The 20,063-nt window shown below is 42.8% G+C and overlaps 1 protein-coding gene across 5 annotated transcripts in view; it reads left to right on the forward strand.

Annotated features, from left to right (window-relative positions):
* LOC148685008 (uncharacterized) overlaps window positions 1-20,063 on the forward strand; it is a 255,411-nt gene that overhangs the window by 61,625 nt on the left and 173,723 nt on the right. The window lies entirely within an intron of this gene.

The raw sequence follows: 20,063 nt of genomic DNA on the forward strand, positions 1-20,063 counted from the left end.
GACTCTTCTCATCCTACAGCGCCTAAATCTGTTCTGGGAGTTCCCCAAACTTTCGGAAGCATATTTGGGGATTGCACAGGGTGGCGGATGGGAGGAGAGGAGGGAAGGACCTGTTTCACAGGCAGAAGTTATTCCACTTCTACAATTACTTAGTTGAATACCACCCAAAATGCTTCAATGTGTCACAAATGGTCTCTATGTGCAGATTCTGTTAATAATGCAGATTATTTTATTTGGTTTGTGCTGGTGTGGGGTTTTTATATATTGATATTTTTGAAATCATTCAAAACATGTACACATGCTTTCCAATGGATAGAGATCCACATACCGTATATTCCGGCGTATAAGACGACCCCAACTTTTCCACTTAAAATATAGAGTTTGGGATATACTCGCCATATAAGAAATACGACCCGGCGTATAAGACGACCCCCGACTTTTGAGAAGATTTTCCTGGGTTAAAAGTAGTCTTATACACAGGAATATACAGTATTTTTTTTCTGGCTAGGTGAGCAGTCTAGACCGGCCCTGGTTACACACATGTGGACAAATTAATTTGTTCATCAATCGCAAGTATATATACCCAGCAACATCTTTGGTGGCCAGCAGAAATGCTGATGGCTTGGCCAGTGTCCCTTTATTTTAGGATTCTAATATGGTCATCTTGGTCAAAGTGCTTCAAACTGCATCAGGAGCAGAGTTCCACACTTTTAAAAAATGTGCATAAGAACAGGAGTCTGCCAGAGTCAGGCCAGTGGCCCAGCTAGCCAAGCATCTTATTGTCACCCGGGCCAATCAAATGCCCATTGGTCTGCAGTCCTTGCTTCAGCGTCAACACAAAACAGCTGAAAACAGTTTGTACCAACAACAGACCCATTTGCATTATCACATTGGCCTAGTGATATTGAAAAAGATGTCCTATATGACTTGTATTGCATCTGTGAAAAGCAGGGCCTCTGGTTCCTATGTGTTTGGTAGCATTGTTTTCGCAATTCTTGATAGAAGGTCTTTGCTCTTCACCGTGTAATTCCCTAATTCAAATGGCACTTCAGCCATCAAATGCTCCTTTCAGAGGTGCATCATGTGAAAGAATCGTTGTGGCAGACGCAGGTAAGAGTATTACAAAGGAATAGCTTAAGGGGTTGTTCTGCTGTAGAATGTTTACTTCACCTGACATGTCTATCTTGGATGCCATCCATGATTATTCATCTGGATGTTATTTACATGAGTAAGGATACATCATTTCTTCTGTAGACAAAGGATGGGAGAAGGGAGGGAAGAAGATGCAGCCCGATACCTAAGCAGGAGTCTCAAGAAAGTTAAAGGATTAAAAGCAATTGTACAGGAACAAATAAAAGGCTGATTTGTTGTAACAGTCAAACTCGTTCTGTCATAACTGTTGCAATGACGGTAAGCCACACTTCCTCGCACAGAGGTTGATGTATTGGCTTGTACTAATGGCCGATTAAGGGAAGCAATCAAAGATGGTAATGTAGCACCTTAAAACAACAATGCTTTAAACCTGGGGACCTGTATGCTATGTATAGGGTGGTCTTCTGCAAGTGAAGATGAGGGTCACAGACATGGGCAGTTGGTAGTGTTCTGAATTAAAGTTGTCTGGATTGAATTTGCTTTAAGTGCTAGATATCAAAGTTTTATACAGGAGACTCGGGTGGTTGGAGTCTTGTGATTGCACTGCTTCCATCCTAGATTGATCAGCATCTGTGTCTTCTTCTCACACGTAAATAGAATTGCTTCAAGAGCCTTCAAAATTCTGGGTGAATCAGAATCTTAGAAGCTTTGTGAATCTCACAGAGATGGCATTTCCAAAGGTTCAAAACTCCTTGAAAGCACAAGCTTTCAAGCTTCTCAGAAGTCTTGTTGAGCTACAGATGTTCAAAACAGAAGTTCTTAAAGGCAACTCATGTTGATTAGGCCAGTTTTTGTTTTTGTTTTAACCCATGAAAATGCATTCGAAAAAGAGCAAGAGGCTTTCAACAGCAGCTCTGTAAATGGAGTTACAGAGCATCTAGCCATGCTGTGGAGGTCAAGTTGCACACAACCACTGCCCTGAAAGAAAGTATCAAAGAACTTCTATCATGTGTAGAAGAAGCTACAGATGGAAGTATAAAGAAACTAGGTAGGTTTTTCCCCCATCTTCAAGGCCATCAGACTCACCGGACCATTATCAGGTGAAGAGAAGATAACACACAAAATAACAGCAGAACCAAAAGCACACTTCTGTTTAGATTCAGTTGCTGCATTCAGATGTCCAGCTAAACTATGGTGTAGCAAGATGCAAACAAGCCTAGCTTCAATTGCTTGCAGGCTTTCTGGCCAGGAGCAGCAATTTGAAACGTTTTGCTTCTACATTTGTTCAGCCACAGTTTGGCATGTATGTCATCCACACCAGAAACTGTCGTTAACATTAACTGTGGTTAGTTTGAAAAAAGCCAGCCTAAACCCATTGTTTCTGAACCTGAGTTGTTCAGAAAGTGGCTCTGGCAGTGCAAGATTATGCAAGCCTGCACAGAGGTTTAATGGGATTCACTTCCAGGAAGGTGTATTTAGGATCTGAGTCTCAGTTATATATGCTGACCTCAATATGTTTTGCTGCATGGAGCAACATCAGGCTATGGTACAGAATTTGGCCTCTAACATTAGGGTGAAATGCCTAAAGAGCCTCACCACAACTAAGACTGAGCAGGACCTACTGGACAAGAAACAGATTAAAACTGCCAACGAAGATTATGCTGGTTATCAGTTTATGAAAATCCAGTTGAATCTGATGACTTCATGCTGTAGATCTTTTACTCCCAACGGGACCAACTGCACTCACAGTTTTGGCAGGGACAGCTGTGATCTCTGCATTAGGAGTTAATTTTGGGAAAAGTCCAAGCAGGCAACTCTTGTCTTTTTCTGTGTGTAGAGGGTCTAGCTCCATTGAGCTTCAAGGAACTCTGAGTGGCCTGCTTCTCTGCGTAGAAGCAAAATCCGTGAGAACACCCCCACCCCCCACCCCCGGTTGTGATTATAAACTTTGCATAGTTATGCCTTCACAGAGTTATATAACCCTATGTGGTACTTAATGAAGTGCTGGATGTTTGGAAAAAAATAACTGCAATGTTATTTTGCCCGTGGTATCTTTACCCTTATAAGGATTAATGCCTAGCACTAATTCACTTGTGTTCTGTGATCTCTCTGTCGTGCTGCAATAAAGATACTTAGCACTTTTCACTTAGAAAAAACCCCGCTTTGCAAACATCTCATTATGAAACTCCACAACAGCCCTGTGACACAGGTATGTGGGTCAATTCAATGCTATGTTTTAATAAACCTCCAGTGCTCAAGTAAATTACAAAATGTGAAGTCATTAAATCCACTTAAAGGAAGGAACATTCGTGAACAAAGGCTCATCCTATTCATTACAGTCTAGATGGGGAAAAGACAGAAAACTGTTATAGTGATTACCAACGATAATATTTACAGAAAGCCACTGCAAGAGCTACATTTAAGGCACTGCAGGAAGGACTATCATGTCTGGCCTCATGTAGGGATGGTGGGGGGGATTTGGTTTGGTTCTCATTTTAAGGGGAACCTGCTAAATTCTCACTTCCTGAAACTATGCAAGCCAAAGTGAAGCTGTCTTTTGACATTCACACTTCCCCAAATTTGGCAATGTGGTTCTCCAGCCAATGGATATATTTGAGGACCGCCTTCCACAAAAAGGCATATAATAATACAGTGGTACCTCGACTTATGAAGACAATCCGTTCCGCGGCTGTCACTGTAAGTAAAAGTCTTCGGTTGTCGAAGTGCCCTTTTTGCGCATGTGCGAAGCACGATTTCACGCTTCTGCGCATGCGCCGACCATGCGCGCAGCGAAAAGACTTCTGGGGTTGTCGACTTCGGAAGTCGGAACCTTCAGAAGTAAAATTGTTCGGATGTGGAGGTACCACTGTAATATTATTTATTTATTTATTTATTTATACCCCACCCATCTGGCTGGGTTTCCCCAGCCACTCTAGTGAAACCAAAAAAATATGGGCATGTGTTACATTGCTTTCCAAGATTGTGTATTAGGTAAAATGGTGCAAACGTGAGTATTAGGAGAGATGCTGTGAGGACTCTTTTAATAATGCAAATTGCTGTGGAAATGTGGGGAACTGAAGTCCAGGAAAATGAGAAACTGAAAGAAACTGAAATTGACAGTTTCACCCATCCCTACACCTGTGTTCCTAAGGCAGGATGCCTTGGTTGCACATTAACTCTCCCCAGAAATGATTTCTGACACCCAGATTATAGGGCAACACAGAGCATAAGCCCCATTGAACAAGATGACACTTTAGTCTTCAATAAATATGTACAGGATAACAAAGAATCTTGTGGCACCCGAGAAACTTACAAATGAGCAAGCAGATGTGGGTGACCCCTTCCCAAGGTACTTGGACAAAATATACCTACCACATATCTCAGATATAACCTCAGTACAGTAAACAAAGCCTAAATGTTGGATGGGAAGCAAAACAAACTAATTATGTTTTTATGTTCCATTTCTCCATCCTATTCCTCCTGGGTAGCAGACTGTTTTTGGTGCTGCATCTGTGTAGCGATATTGCTGGGCCCAGGCAGCAACTGCCAAAAGCAAAACACAACATGGAGAAAACAATTGTGCAGTCATTCCTAAAAGAACCACAATTCATCCCAGAACTAGTAGAACATATGAGGGCATCACGAGTTGCACAATCCCAACCTTTATTGCTTCATTTCACAATAATCCTTGATTCATATTGTTAGTGGATTCATAAGTAAAAGCATCCCAGTGAATTCTCCATTCCACCCTTGCTTTGTTTGAAAGGAGTACTTTTCCAGAGTCCGAGAATAGTCATTCAAACCCTCCTTTCCCTCTGTGTGTTAGCAAATTGGTGTTGATTCGAATATAAGCTTTCAAATTTGTATACGGTGTGATCTGGAAGACCTCTGAGACATACTTTTGTCCTCTGGGCAACAGAAAGGCAAAAGAGACAGTAGTCACTAGTCCCATTTGTTGTTGTTTGCTGTTGGAAGACTACAGTTTCATCACCCAAGAAGAATGTGGTGGGTGTAGGAATGTCTGGGCATGTAAGTCGTGATGGATGATAAAATGCAGCATCTTAATCAAGAAACTATTCTGGAGTTCTGTGAAATATGATACAGATTTGCAAATGGGCTGAGTTTTTGGAAGAATAATAAAAACTCTGCATCTCATTGTCGGCGTTGTGCAAAGGGGAGTTCTTTCGTTCCAGAGTAATGGAGAAGAGAATTGTCAACTTCCTTCTCAAATCTGTTACTGTTGGATAGAAAATGGACCACTTGACGCAGTTAAGTGACCTTTAACATAGCAAGGTCTTTGAAATGTGGATTCTTCTGTATTTCAGATGTTCCCTTATGGCCCAGCACTTTATGCCTACACCAGAGAAGTCACACCCCCACCCTTTGGTTCACATTTCAAACAGCTTAGCCTGGTTCATCTATGCATATTACTGAATTCTTTGCACTGGAATATCTGATCAGCTCCTTCCTTACCCTTCCTCAGACACCAGCTCAAATTGCTGTTATTTCAGTGTGCTTTTCACAGCATGGGCAGTGGCTGATTAATTCTTTGGGGCTCTTATAAAGATGGGTTTCTGATTCTTATTTTCTTAATTTTGTTGAATGGTGATTTTGGCCACAATCCTATCCGCCTGGAAGTAAGCCCCATTGAAGCCAGTGAGACTTATTTTTGAATAAATATGCATAGAATAACAAAGAGTCTTGTGGCACCTTAGAGACTAGCAAAATTGTGGCATAAGTTATCACGGACTCCGCTCTGCTTCATCAGATGCATGAAGTGTTGCAAAAAGTGAGGTCAGAGGAAAGTGAAACTTAATGGTGGTTATTCGAAAAACAGCTCTGGATGACAGAGGACCCCTCCAGACTGGTGCTTTATTGTGGGTGTCTTTTGGAACGTGCTCTTGCCGCAATAAGAGTGTGTAAGTGGCAGGTTTATTCTGCTTTATTGTTTGTTCTGCAGTGTCCCCAATACTAACACACCATTGCTATCCAGAGGCAATGAAAATGGAAGACCAAAAAAAAAAGTTACAGTGTTTCAGGAGGAAGTTATAGGGCAGGTCCCAAATGGAAATGAAGTAAGGTGACTGCTCTGAAACCTTTGCCATTGTAAACAATATTGAAAGTGGATTCATGTATGACCACCCCCATAGCATCATGAGCATAGATTAGCATGAGTACGCGATAAAAAGGATTGTGGAGAGCCCACAGACACCGTGCCACTGGAAGCCAATCAACACATATGATGTGCTAAAAATCCTTTGTCTCAGTTCAATCCACATGTGAAAGCCCAGGCCGACAGCATTGTTTGCAATGATGAGGAATAAGTACACCAGAAGCTGCCACTAGTCAATCTAGGTCAATATCGTCCACCCTGATGGCCACAGGCTCCCCAGGTCTTCATACTAATCTCCTCCCCCCAGTCCTAGAGCTTTTCCTTTCAGAGATGCCAGGGGTTGGATCTGAGACCTCGGGTAAACAAGCCATGTGCTCTGCCCCTAAGTTACAGTCCTTCCATTCACCGATGGAGTGAATGGAGATTTGAACATGGTCCTTGTCTCTCCCTCCTCCTAGTCCAGCACTGCAACCACTCCACCACATAGACTCTTGCAGTGTTTGTCTGGTTGTGTGTGTTTTTAATGATTGATTGAACATCTTTAATATATTAAGAAATAAATGCATGTTTCCCAACACGGCCTTGTGTGCCGCAGCAGAGGAATGGCAGTCAGTTTTCCATGCTTGATTTCTCCATGCTTATTTTAGGATTGAGAAATGACATTCACCCCCAAAGGCAACAAATATCTATCCTCCAGCAGGCAACTAGTGACTTGTATAGATTTGCTGGAGGCCTGTGCATTTGACAAGGTGCCATGGGTGACGAGTTGGTTGTGTTTACATGTACCCTGTTTCTCATATTTTAAGACATACCCATAAAATAAGCCATAGCAGGATTTTAAAGCATTCAAGGAATATAAGCCATACCCCAAAAATAAGACATAGTGATAGGTGCAGCAGCAATGCCGGCCGCAGCAGGAGAAGGAAGAAAAAAAATAAGACATCCCTTGAAAATAAGCCATAGTGTGTTTTTTTGAGGAAAAAATAAATATAAGACATGTCTTATAATATGAGAAACACGGTAGAACGCTTCCACAGCATGTAAGTTAACCCACACACTTAATTTCCATGCTTTTTGGGTACATTACTGAATTTGTAAGCATCAAAACTCTTCTCTTAACCCATAAGTTCCTTGATCCTAGAATTAACATTTTTATATCATTGACCAATCTACTGTGTTTTCTCTCTCCTTAATGATCCTAGACACGTTATGTTCCTCCTGCTAAGAGGAGAAACATCACCCATGTAATCATTATCAATGAAATGGGGAAGAAGTAACTGCTTCTGCAAAGAATGATTTCCCTGCTAGGTAGCAGCAAGAAGTAGCGAGCTTATTAAATTCTGTCGTTACTACCGTCATAAGATCTGAATATTTTTTGAAGTGCAAAAATGATAATGAACAGTATGCCTTTGGTGACCCTGTTAATGGTATTATTACCCATACTGTGTTTACATTCTGCTTTATAATACTCTCTTAGTCATGGTGGCTTTTAACATGCAGTCATTCAGAGCAGGCAGCTTCTCTGCCATGCCCTTGCCATTTCACTCTGCACTATTAAGTGTTGTTTTCCTAGGAAGGTCTTGAAATGTGGGGCATTATGTATGAGTTATGCTAATTTGTTAGGGCAATGAATACATTAATTTCATTAGTAAATGGCCTCAAAGCAATAATTACCAGTGTAGGTGTGTCAGAAACGATCATGTTCAGTTTTGCCAGTTAATTATTAAGATTTTGTTCTGAGAGACCCAGATTTGACATCCGGCTTCGGCTAGCCATAAATAAACTTGAGATTATAGAAGGAAGGAAGAGACAAAACCAAGAACTTGTTCGGATCCTACACATGGCCTTTTCTGTCCAGCAGCTGCTACCAATAAGGTGCCACAATAATTAGTGTCTGTCATGTGAGGCTACACTAAACACCTCCCCAAAAAGGCACATTATAACAAAAATAGCAATTGGGGTTGTGGTTGTTTTTTTTTGTTCCATTGTGTTACAGCATATTCATGCATTCTGGTGGGGACTGCTCTTCCATGCAGTGTCAAATTTTAAATATTGGGATTTTCTCACATTCCTTGATAGCCTAATAATGCAACCCCCAAACTTGTAATGCCAACATGCTTGGCTCACTTCACACACGAGTGTCAGGGGCTCAGGGCTTAGTGACTTGGAAGTGTACATGACTACTAGCAGTGGAATTAGCTACCAAGGAGTGTGGTGGAGTCTCCTTCTTTGGAGGTCTTTAAGCAGAGGCTTGACAGCCATATGTCAAGAATGCTTTGATGGTGTCTCCTGCTTGGCAGGGGGTTGGACTGGATGGCCCTTGTGGTCTCTTCCAACTCTATGATTCTATGACTTCCTCTAGGTTGAAGCCAGAGCCAGCCTGACCATTTGGACAAAATAGGCATGCAAGTGACCTTTGCAAGCTTTGCCAGAGCACAACATGATGTAGACTGCGTAGGCCTGGCTGTAAATTCTGCTCACCCATTATTGCTACAGCCCCTATTTTTCTATTGGCTGTGCTCACCACCTGACTGGCTACCTTTCGTGCCTCAGCGCCTTTGTCCTACAGCAAGCAAAATATCCTTTGGCCTCCCATGCCCTCCTCTTGCCCATCTCTCCGCCAATGCACTCTGCAATGCATGTAATTTCTTGGCCCTCCTGGCTTGCCATAACAGGAACTGCCAGAGTCACCTCTCAGGCACTGCGGTTTCAGTTTCAGTTTTGCATTACAAACAGCTGACCCTTGCAGAGTTTTCTCTTTCTCTCCAGAAGCTGAGTACTGTATTCAAGTTCTTTTGGTTTATGTGTCCTCTGTATGGCCCTCTCTTGGTGATCATTGTGTGTCGAGGTTCCCCAAACCACCCCTCAAATAATTCACACCACAGAATTTTTGTTTTGGGTTTTTGGCATGAATTTGGCCACAACTTTATTAAAATACAAAATATGTGAGTGGTTGCGTAGGCATTGGTTCACCAACTGTCCCCTAAGGACAGAACTAGCCTTAAGTCAGCAAGGGGAAACCCTGCAGGGAGAGACAGGGAGCCGGGTGTGCTAGCCCTCCCCTCTCCCTTCAGGCTCCCAGGGGCTCTTGCCCTGGGAGGGCCCTGGCCCCCGACCGGTGGTTACGGACATTGCATATCGAGCCCCTGTATTTCTGAATGGAATTTCCCCAACACACAGGCATTGACTTGAGGGGCCAACACAGTCAACAAGACCCCTCATACAACCAACAAAATAACCAATGCCTAACCACTAACTTTACAAGTTGTGACTATTTGCTATGCAGTAGGCAAAAACCAGATGGCACCAATCAGCCAAATGGAAAAATTCCTACCGGGCCCCTGCCAAGCAGACGACCCCATGATAGGCACAGCAAGGTCAACACAGAGGCCCCCACCGCAACACGTGCTCTCCGTGAAGGAGAACCCGCATTTCCATATTGCTTGGTTGGCCTCTTCCGGTTCCTCTGCCTGAAGTCTGCCAGCTTTGGGGACAGGATTTTGAGAATGGCATTTGAATCCCGCAGCAGGCCTCGGCAGTGGCAAATAAGCCTGGAGGAGGGAGCAGAGTTCATATGCATTGCCTGGAGCTCAATTGAGTGCTTCCCCCATCATCATTATGCATAAACAGATCTGCCTGTCCACCTAGAAACAAGAAATCCAGAGGAGGCTCTCCTAGTATAGGGAGGGGACTCACCAAGAACAGCTTGCCCAGGACTCTTCAAACCTGGAGCCAGATCTGTAGACAAAGTTGCAAGTGCTTAAGGGTGAGGCATCCAAACCTTAAATAGATAAAGGCACTGTTTGGTCCAATCGTGAACGACTGGGGTTGCAGTGCTCATCTCGCTCTATAGGCCGAGGGAGCCAGCGTATAGCTTCCAGATCATGTAGCCAGCATGACTAAGCCACTTCTGGTGAACCAGAGCAGCACACGGAAATGCCATTTACCTTCCCGCTGTAGTGGTACCTATTTATCTACTTGCACTTTGGTGTGCTTTCGAACTGTAAGGTTGGCAGGAGCAGGGACCGAGCAACGGGAGCTCACTCCGTCGCAGGGATTCGAAGCGCCGACCTTCTGATCAGCAAGCCCTAGGCTTTGTGGTTTAGATCACAGTGCCACCTGCGTCCCAAACCTTAAATAAGAGTGGCCTTATGTTTCTGGAACTTTTAGCTAAGGTTTTGAGTAGACAATTCTGGTGCAATTGATTAGCTTTAGGGTGCAGTTTGCATTTCTGTGCATTCCTTGAATCTACCACTGGGAAAAAGTCAGAATAGCCACACCCATGTGGCATAATTTGCTATCATAAATAAGGTCATTTTTCACTGGAGTGTAGTTGCTGCGGCTATGTTGTCAGGCTTTCTTAACTACCAATAGGCTTTGGGAACCTTCTAACTTTGGGACTCCTCATTTAGCAAATGGGCATGCATTTGCAGAATTTTAGGGGTGGTGTTTCCTCTTCGCAGGCACAATGCAGCACAAGTTAAGCACTTGGTAAATCCCACTGGCTGGGCGACTCTGTCAGATAAATATTTTCGAAGCTGTGTACAACAAAGCCATCAAAAGAACAGCATGTGTATAGTAAAAATAAAGTATACGCTACAGTCTAAAAAACAAGTCTTGAAAGCATTGCATTACAATATTCTACACGATATGCAAGATAAAATGCCTGAGTCATTTTTCAGGGAAAGCCTTCCTTTTTTTAAAAAAAAATGTTTTAAGTAGCTGCCTAAAAGCAAAAGCACTTGTCTAAGTTTTGATGTCTCTCAAGATTTTCATTCAAATTGCAGGTGTAAGAACTCCAAAAAATACACACCCTGATTTAAGGAATATTTGCGTAAAATGAATGTTCCTGCCGTAGTTTAATAGAAGTTTTGTAACATAAAAGGGCTAGTTGAAATGGTGTATTTTGTACTTAAACTCCACTAAAACTCATGCCCTTATAGAAGTTGTTATTAAGTGGAATAAAAATTGTTGCTCTCTACAGACGTTTTATAACCACCTCAAGGAAAAGGTTGAGGAGTAGGGGGAGTCGTATTGCCATGTGGAATTAATTCATGGTTCCAAAGGGGGGAAAAGTGCTCTAAGGCAATATAGTAGCTGAGCCAATAACTGTTAAGTCACAAAAAAGAGAGATTTTAGCAAATACTGGGGATCAACTGCAGCTGCAAAGAGGAAATTTAGAATTATCATCATACTACCACTATCAGAAGTCCTTTTTGTTCAGAAATTCATAGAAGTTCCCAGGTGGGGCACTTACTGCTCGCTAATAAAAACCTAATGACAGCCTTCTTTTGCATGTGGATACTGATTGCTTAGACAATTTTTTTATTTTAAACGTGAAGCTTTTTTATTTTATTTTATAAAGAAACCAATCATAACTGTTTCTGTTATGCATCAATATTAAGCTGGGGTGAGACACTGCCCCCACACTCAAAAAGAAAAAAGAATTGGAATAAGATTATATTTATTAAAATATAACAAACTGGAGGAACTGCAAACCAGCATTAACCCAATTAACCAAATTCAAAGGAATGTGAGCAGGCGAGGATTTATCTAATTATCATAGAGAAGCATCTCTTCAGCTCTCTGGGCATGTGATACAGCCCTAGGCTGTGGCTCTCCAGCAAAAGGATATGACGGGAATCGCTCCCTCGCTGCCTTGGGTACAAACCCAGCACATGCAGCCATCTAAGCCCCCTCCTCTCCAGGGCTTTCCCCAAGCAATCTGAGACTGCACCTAGTTGCAGTCTGCCACTGCTCTGCCCGTTTCAGCCCGCTTCTGGTTCTGGGAGACAAGGTGGGGGGAGCTTGTCTCAACAGGAAGAAGAAGAAGAAGAAGAAGAAGAAGAAGAAGAAGAAGAAGAAGAAGAAGAAGAAGAAGAAGAAGAAGAAGAAGAAGAAGAAGAAGAAGAAGAGGAAAAGAAGAAGAGTAGTTTGGATTTGATATCCCGCTTTATCACTACCCGAAGGAGTCTCAAAGCGGCTAACAATCTCCTTGCCCCTCCTCCCTCACAACAGACACCCTGTGAGGTGGGTGGGGCTGAGAGACTTCAGAGAAGACTAGCCGAAGGTCACCTAGCAGTTGCATGTGGAGGAGCGGAGATGCGAACCCGGTTCCCCAGATTACAAGTCTATCGCTCTTAACCACTACACCACACTGGCTCTCAGTGAAAACACCCATGACTCTTCTCCAGCCTGACTCATCTCTGCCTTTTGGCCTCCCTCCTCCCACTAGCCTGCTTCAGTTTTTGCTTCTGATTCTGGGCTCCTCTCTGCCACATACTCTCCCTGCTCACTAAACCCTGTTTCCTCTTCAGCTTCCAACACCTCCTGTTCCTTGTCTTCTCCCTCTGCCCGCCCATCATTGTCTCACCACCAATCTCCACGCTCTGGTGGTTCCCCAGCTGGTTCCTCCCACCATTCCTCTGTGTCCAACCAGTCCATGCACCACATCTCTGCCTACTCCATCCAGGTAAGCGTGAGGGATTATCAGTGCTCAAAGGCACTTTCCAGCCAATCAAAAGCACTTGAGGGAGTAGAGCAGGGCCAAGGTGGGTCATGGCCTGATGTGGAGTCATGGCTTTGGGAGAGTTCTGCAGGGTCCTAAAGAGAAGCTTGAAGGGAAGCTTTTGGAGGTTCCCCACCTCTGCACTAGATCTTATCACAAGAGAGAAGGAGAGACAGACTGTCTCCTGTAACATCAAGCTCCAAGTCTTCACTTGCCCTGGGAAAGTTGTCCCTTCTGCGGATATTGTGCAGTTTTTGTTCTTAAGAATTCCTTGGTATAATGATGTGATGATATACTTTGGAGTCGGTTGGCTAAAGATCAGAATGTGATTTATGACACAAGGAGATTCCTTTATTGCCTGAACAGTACAAAACCTGTGCTTAAGCTGTGAGGAATATAAAACGAGGGTCATTAAGTAATAAACCTTGTGTTTCAGCGCAGCGCATTGTATCTCTCCCTGCACTGATTTGTACATTAGACAGACGACTTTACTTACACCTTGTTAAATGTTTATACATTTAATTTGACACACATTTCTTCCCCACCCCACGTCTGTTTCTTGCTGGTATAAAATGATAGATCACAGGGAAGAAGACAAAATGGCCACAATTGAAATTTACTCTAGTCTTATTAGTGGGTAGATATTAGCTACGTTAGCTTATTGCATTGATTTATTAGAACTGCTTAGATTACAGCATGGACAGATGTAAGCAGCTGGAGGAAAGCAGAACAATAGACCCTCCTGGATTGTATTTTTGGTGGGTGGGAAGGGGAGTGATCCTGCAGTCAAACCGATCACTTTCCTGTATCCCAGCTGTTGTCGTCACTGTTCCCTCTCCTGTGAAAGGGCAGAACTGCAAGGAAACTTGGGGTTACCCCTGAAACTAGCACCTTTTTTGGTGTGTTTTCCACCTCTCCTTCTCTAGCCCCATGTTCTGACATCATCACAATATACATTTCCTAGGCCTGCTCAACATCATTGGGGGGGGGGGGGAGCAGGCAAAAATTGTGAAGGTGGCAGGACCAGGTTCTAGGAGTCAAGCCACATGAGATTCTGTCTGCACCTTCAAAAGATTTGAGGCACTGAGAAAAGAGGCAGTCATGGGAGATGTTGGAACTCAAACTCTGACAAGAATGTAAAGTCCAACAATTCCCCCCATTGCCTCACTGACAATTTCATTTCCCAGAAGGTGGAAGAAGCAACTAGGGGATCATGTGTCTTGGAGCTGATCCTGACCAACAGGGAGGAACTGGTTGATGAAGTAGAAGTACTGGAAACCTTGGGGTGGGGAGTGATAATGTCCTTTTCGGTTTCATACTAGGCAAGGGAAAGTTGAGTATAGTCGGACAGGCACTCTGGACTTTAAGAAGGATGATTTCAAAAAGCTTAAGGAACTACTGGGTGATATCACATGGTCAGAAATACAGTCAAACCTCAGTTGTCACACGTAATCCATTCCAGAAGACCTTTCGACTTCTGAAACGTTTGACAACTGAGGATCGAAGGGTGGTCGGCAAAGTCAATGGAGGAAAAAAGAAAAAAAAACTCCCCGGAGGCAACTCAGCTTCCGAAAATTGTTCAAAAACCAGAGCAGTTACTTCCGAGTTTTTGGCATGTGGGAGCCAAAACGTATGATAACTGAGACATTCGGGAAGCAAGGTTTGACTGTGCTCAAAGAGAAAGAGGGACCAAGATAGATGGGAGTTTCTTAAAGGTGAATTATTGCAGGCACAAAGGCTGACAAGTCCAACAAGAAAGAAAAGTGGGAGGCATCTAAAGAAACCAGTGTGGTTGCATAAGGAGCTTACAGATGAGCTGAGATAAAAGAAGGGCATGTATAACAAATGGAAGAAAGGGAAAATCATGAAAGAAGGGAATGAACGAGTAGCCAACAGTTGCAGGGTGAAGGTCAGGTGGGCCGAAGCTCAGAATGGATCTCAGGCTTACAAGATTTTATAGTTGAGATTCCTGCTAGGTGATTATTGGGGTCCCTTCCAACTCTACAGCTCTATGATTACCAGAGTGGCAGTGTCTTGGGGCAGGAGGACTTTGGGCATAAGCCCAGGGCCCCATTCAGCAAAAGGAGCAGGAGGCTCTCCAAATACAGCGACGGTATCATCTCAAGGATGTGATGGAATGATTGAGGGGTAAAGCTATTAATTCCTGAGTCTAAAATGATTTCAGGTCAGTCATATGATCCAGCAACCCAGCAGAACTTACACCCAAAAGAGTGGTGTGCGTCAAACTGGATTCTAAAGGATTCACTCTGTTAGGCTTGGGTTGGCTCAGCCAGCAGTGGCCGCACTCCTGAGTATAATTCGGGATAGAGGTAACCAGATTTCTACAGTTAGGATTGCTGTGAAAGTTCAGAGCCTAAAAATCACCTAACTGTACCACTGCTGAAACTACAGCACTTGTTTGCACTTGTTTGCGATGCATAACACGGAAAAGCCCCGACTTACTCATCAGCAGAACTCAGGAGGTGATAGTGGTTCAGCAGTGAAAGAAGTGGCCAATTTTAAAAGTTACCTATGCTACCTGGGTAGTCACAACCAACTAGCTGGGCTGAATCCATTTTACATGCTGCCTGAGAAGCTTTTCGTGACGCCGTTCCACATTTCTGTGTGGCTGTGAGGTTGACAAATGTTCCACATTATCTTTAATTTCCATAAAACGGTTCTAATCTTTGGTTTCTAATAAATGTAGAAAAGTGCCCCGAGGGTAGCTTGGTTTCACATTGTAGGTGCTTCGATTGGAGATTAAAAGGAGAAAAATATTCAGGTTTTCCTTTTCATCTCATTCTCAACATGGATTTTTTTTTTTTAAAAAAAGCCTCCCTCATGAATGGGGATAGACAATAGTTCTCCGTGAGCTCCAAGTGGCTTGAGGAACGCAATGTACATTACATGTGTGCTGACCTTGCCCCCTTCATCTTTGAGGAATTTTCCATGGTGACAGATATCCATGGTAACTCTTCAGACTGCCTTGGGTAGATCCATGGAGTCTCCAAACAACTTGTGTTCATTTCCGTACTCTCCTGCTAGGCCCACCCTGCCATTTTGCAGAATGAGGGGCTGCCACTTTAGGCCGATGGTTTGGAGTGTCATGAAAGGGGAGAAAATGGTTCATTATTTACTTTATTGTTGTGGTGTTTTTTTCTGACAGGGAGGGGAAAGAGGTGCTTGTGGTTTCTGCCTCAGGTGCAAAACAACATCAGTCTCGTCTGGTCTTGATTACTAATGCAAGTTGACTTGCGGATGGGAGGGCAACCATTTGCTGCTTCTTTTCTTCAGGCAGTGAAATCTCTTGGGCCAGCTAGGATGCATCAAATCATCTAGTCCAGCATTCTCTTCTGGCAATAGCCAAGCAGATGCCTATGGGAAGCCAGGATTGGGGGAGAAATTCGATTCACATTTCAAGGTGAATTCAAGACATTCGCACTTCCTGAAAAAAACATGTGAATGTTTTTTTGCACTTCTGAATTTTGCAGTGCAATTCTCTCCATTTTAAAAATGGGGGGGCGCAGCGGCGCTGTTCTTCAGTAGAAGATTTGAAGCTGGATAGTCACCTTTCTGGGATGGTGTAGCAGAGGCTTTCCTACATCAGTAAGGGGTGGACTAGAATAGGAGTACTCCATATGTTGTTGAACTTAATCTCACATCTGTTCCAGCCAGGATTGCCAAAGGTCAGGTATGGAAGTCCAACAACATCTGGAGGGCACTACATTAGTTCCCTATGGACCAGTTGATCTTTCAGATCCATTCAAATTCTTTGTTTCAGTGTAGGATTTCGCTGTAAAATGCTTGTGGCTAATAGCAACACGTCCTCATTCTACAGAGACTTCACCTTCCTCCTTGTTTGCTTTCCAGAATAATATTTTCTAGCTACTTCTGTCGTTCCACTCCACAAGTAGTGTATTAGGAAAATGCAAATACTCACAATCCCTGCATAATTTTCTAATTTTAAAGGGAAAAGCTTAGGGAAAAGAAAGAAATTTCAAATTTTACAGATGCTAAAGTTTAGTTCTTTGGTGCCTTTGGTTAGAACCATAATGAAAAGGTTCTGGGCACCGAGGAGTTTTATGAATAACTTTTTTTTTCCTTTTTGGGGCATTTGGTTTATTAACATTTAATCTAAGCTGGTAGTGAATTGATGGACTTGTCACCAGAAACATTTCTGGGTGAAGTAAATAAAGGATCAATCTGGACTAAGACAACAGGACTAGCAGCAAATTGCTCACAATTTATTGGTTTTCTTTTACTCGATGACTCTTTCCTGGTTTCTGGCTTTGCCAGAAGAAACAGCTGAATGATGAGATGGAGAAACAGTGAAACGTCTAACAGCGAAAGGTGCAAGAATCTATCTCTTTCTAAAAGTCAATGCACACTTTGCTTTTTTAAAAATAAAAAATAAAAATAAAACCTCAGGTGCAAAAATACCTGAGATAAATGAAAAACGTAAGTAGTAAAACAAAAGCAGCAGTTGGCTTGGGATGCTGCTTCTGTGCATATGAGAAGGAAACACAGCTTTTGTGTCATTTACATGTGTCAGTATATGAGGCCACAACCATACCATAAACCGAAAGCACTCTTGTGCCACTTTAGAAGTCATGGCTTCCCTCAAAGAATCCTGGGAACTGCAGTTTCTTAAGGATACTGATTGGTGTTTGGAGACCCCGATTCCCCTCACAGAGTTGCAATTCCCAGAATTCCCTGGAAAGAAGGATTAATCGTTAAATCACTCTGGAAATTGTAGCTTGGTGAGCAGATTGGGGATACCACTTTTATTAATGCCTTGCCAGCCCCAAATCAAGCAAACGCCTTAGCCTTACATCAATATAAGAATAGTAAACTAAAGTTCAAAAATTATCCATTTGGTAGCCAAGCGTAATCACTAGGCTCAAGTCTCAATACAAAATCATGGTAAAATGTAAAATGGAGGGATTTCCTCTTCCTATATGATGAAGCAGAGAAGGAGAGAGGTACAAATTTCTGGTCTTTACTGAAGGTGGAGTCAAGAATAACTGCTTCCTCATTTTTAGATGGTGGTTGAACATTATTTCGCAATAATGATCTAGTAACTTTATTAATCGTGGACCTACTTTAAAGAGGATTATTTGTTGTTTGCATGACCACTTCAACCAGTGGCTGGGTCAGAGTTAATAGCAATGAGAAGAAAAGACAAATATATGCCTGCGTTTTCAAACATAGCTGCTAATTTGGGATTAATCTGAGTTTTTGGCAGTGGCACTTGAGACAATTTTGCAGCTACTACAGCTCATATTTAAGGCTCTTTTATGGGATTCTCCGGAATGATAACTGGATTATGCAAATGGCGAGCAAGTGAGTTTATTTGGGGGAACGGATTAATTTCTAAAGGGAGAGATGTGAAGGTGAGGCAATGTTAATGAATAGGCATTTTTGCATCTGCATGCCAACTCGTTATTGAGCGTATATTAGTGGCAGTGATGCTATTAATTCAGTGATTCTAACATTAGCAAACTACCAGTGGTAAATAATGCAGTATTATGGGAATGTTTACTTCTATTTCATTTTATGGCGGAAAGGAGAAAGAGAATGAATGCAGATAAGCACCGTGCCACGAAAGGACTCTAGAATTGCTTTGATAGTCCCAAACTAATTGTATAGGTTTCCTGCCCCCCCCTCCTCCAAAATAACTCTTGAAATGAGGCTCTGGTGCAGTTAATTTATGTTCCAATAAAGGCCTGTCGGGACTTTTCATCAGCTTTCAGAAAGAGATTGCTGGAATGCAGCTACGAAATATTTGTGTTTTAGCCTCTCCTGTTTGTTCTCCTCAAGCCTTTATCGCTCATGTTGAATTCTTTAGGACAGCATCCCGCAACCTGCTGCTGTGCAGGCATTTTGGACTACAACTCCCAATGGCACCAGTCAGCAGCACCGTGTTGGCTGGTGTTGATGGGAGCTGTAGTCCAAAATATCTGCAAGGCCCCAGAGTCAAGTGGACTGGCCGAGCAAAATGGAAGTTCTTTAAAAAATAGGGACAGTGAGGATGGTTAGCGTAGCAGAAGTAGGCATTCTGGCAAATGTGTGGCTACTACTTTTAGAATCAAGCCCCGGGTCCTATTTCTGCCTGCTTTCCCTTTCCAAATAATACTTAGCACATCCCTGCTGCATTCTGTTTTATTTGCTGCTGTCTTGGGGCGGGTTGGCTATTGTGACATTTTGTTTTACTATACATTATTGGGGTGAAAGCGGAAGGCCTGGATTCTCTGTTTCATCTTGTCTTGCCCACAGGATAGGGCTAAATAAATCCAAAGAAAATAGCTTTTCCCCTCCCTGAATTGCCACCAGATGAGGGCCAAGCTACAGGTGGAAGCTACAGCAGACCTCTTTGCTTAATGTTGGGGTCTGCCCCCAATGAAAACGATATTTATGAATTTGGTCTGTTCACTTAATGCACCAAATGAAATTATCTTCCATGCCCAGCTGTGGGTCAGAAGGAGACAGCTTAGCTTTCTTTCCTCTAAAAATAAATAAATAATGGACCTGTTCCCCACCCCCACCTCCCCGACCTTTGATATGCAATTGGGGTAGACCAGGGTTTGAACTTGTAACATAGTTTGGCCCAGAAATTCACAAACTGATAATGAATAGCTTGAAACACAAGAGACATTTTCTGTGTCAAGACTGAATTAACAAATACTATGCAACCTTGTCCTAACTAGCAGTCACACACGTACAAACACACGCCAGCTGTCCCTCAATGAATAAACTGCATTTCGCTGAAGTGTTCAGAACTTGAGGTTTTCTTGCACAGACTCTTGTGTTTTGGTGTGGAAACTGTTACATGCCACGAGCCGCTCTGTCCAACCACATTTCATAACATTACTTCATCAGATGGTCTCAATTTTCTGCATGACATTATCTTTTCAAGCTGACATAAGATTGGGCTGTGATATTTGCATATGCAAGATGGAACTGTGCAGCCGAACTGTCTTTCTCCCTGCGTGTGGTATTTCAGTTTGTGACTTAGGGGAATCCAACGAGCAAACCCTTCCAAAGAATTTCCTCAGATTCCTGAATAATTTCATTGTTTGAAATAATATTAAGAGCTGCGTTGCAGGACTTATTGCTAGCATAATATATCATGCGGACACTTTTGATTTTGATTTTCAGTCGCTGGCGTTGGTACGGAATTATTTAATTATTTATTCATTGTTATTAATTTTTTCTTATTACAGTGGTACCTCGGGTTAAGAACTTAATTCTTAACCTGAAACTCTTCTTAATCTGAGGTACCACTTCAGCTAATGGGGCCTCCCGCTGCCGCTGCGCGATTTCTGTTCTCATCCTGAGGTAAAGTTCTTA

The sequence above is a fragment of the Zootoca vivipara genome, chromosome 7 (genome assembly GCF_965207765.1).
Source record: "Zootoca vivipara chromosome 7, rZooViv2.hap1.1, whole genome shotgun sequence".
NCBI lineage: Eukaryota > Metazoa > Chordata > Lepidosauria > Squamata > Lacertidae > Zootoca > Zootoca vivipara.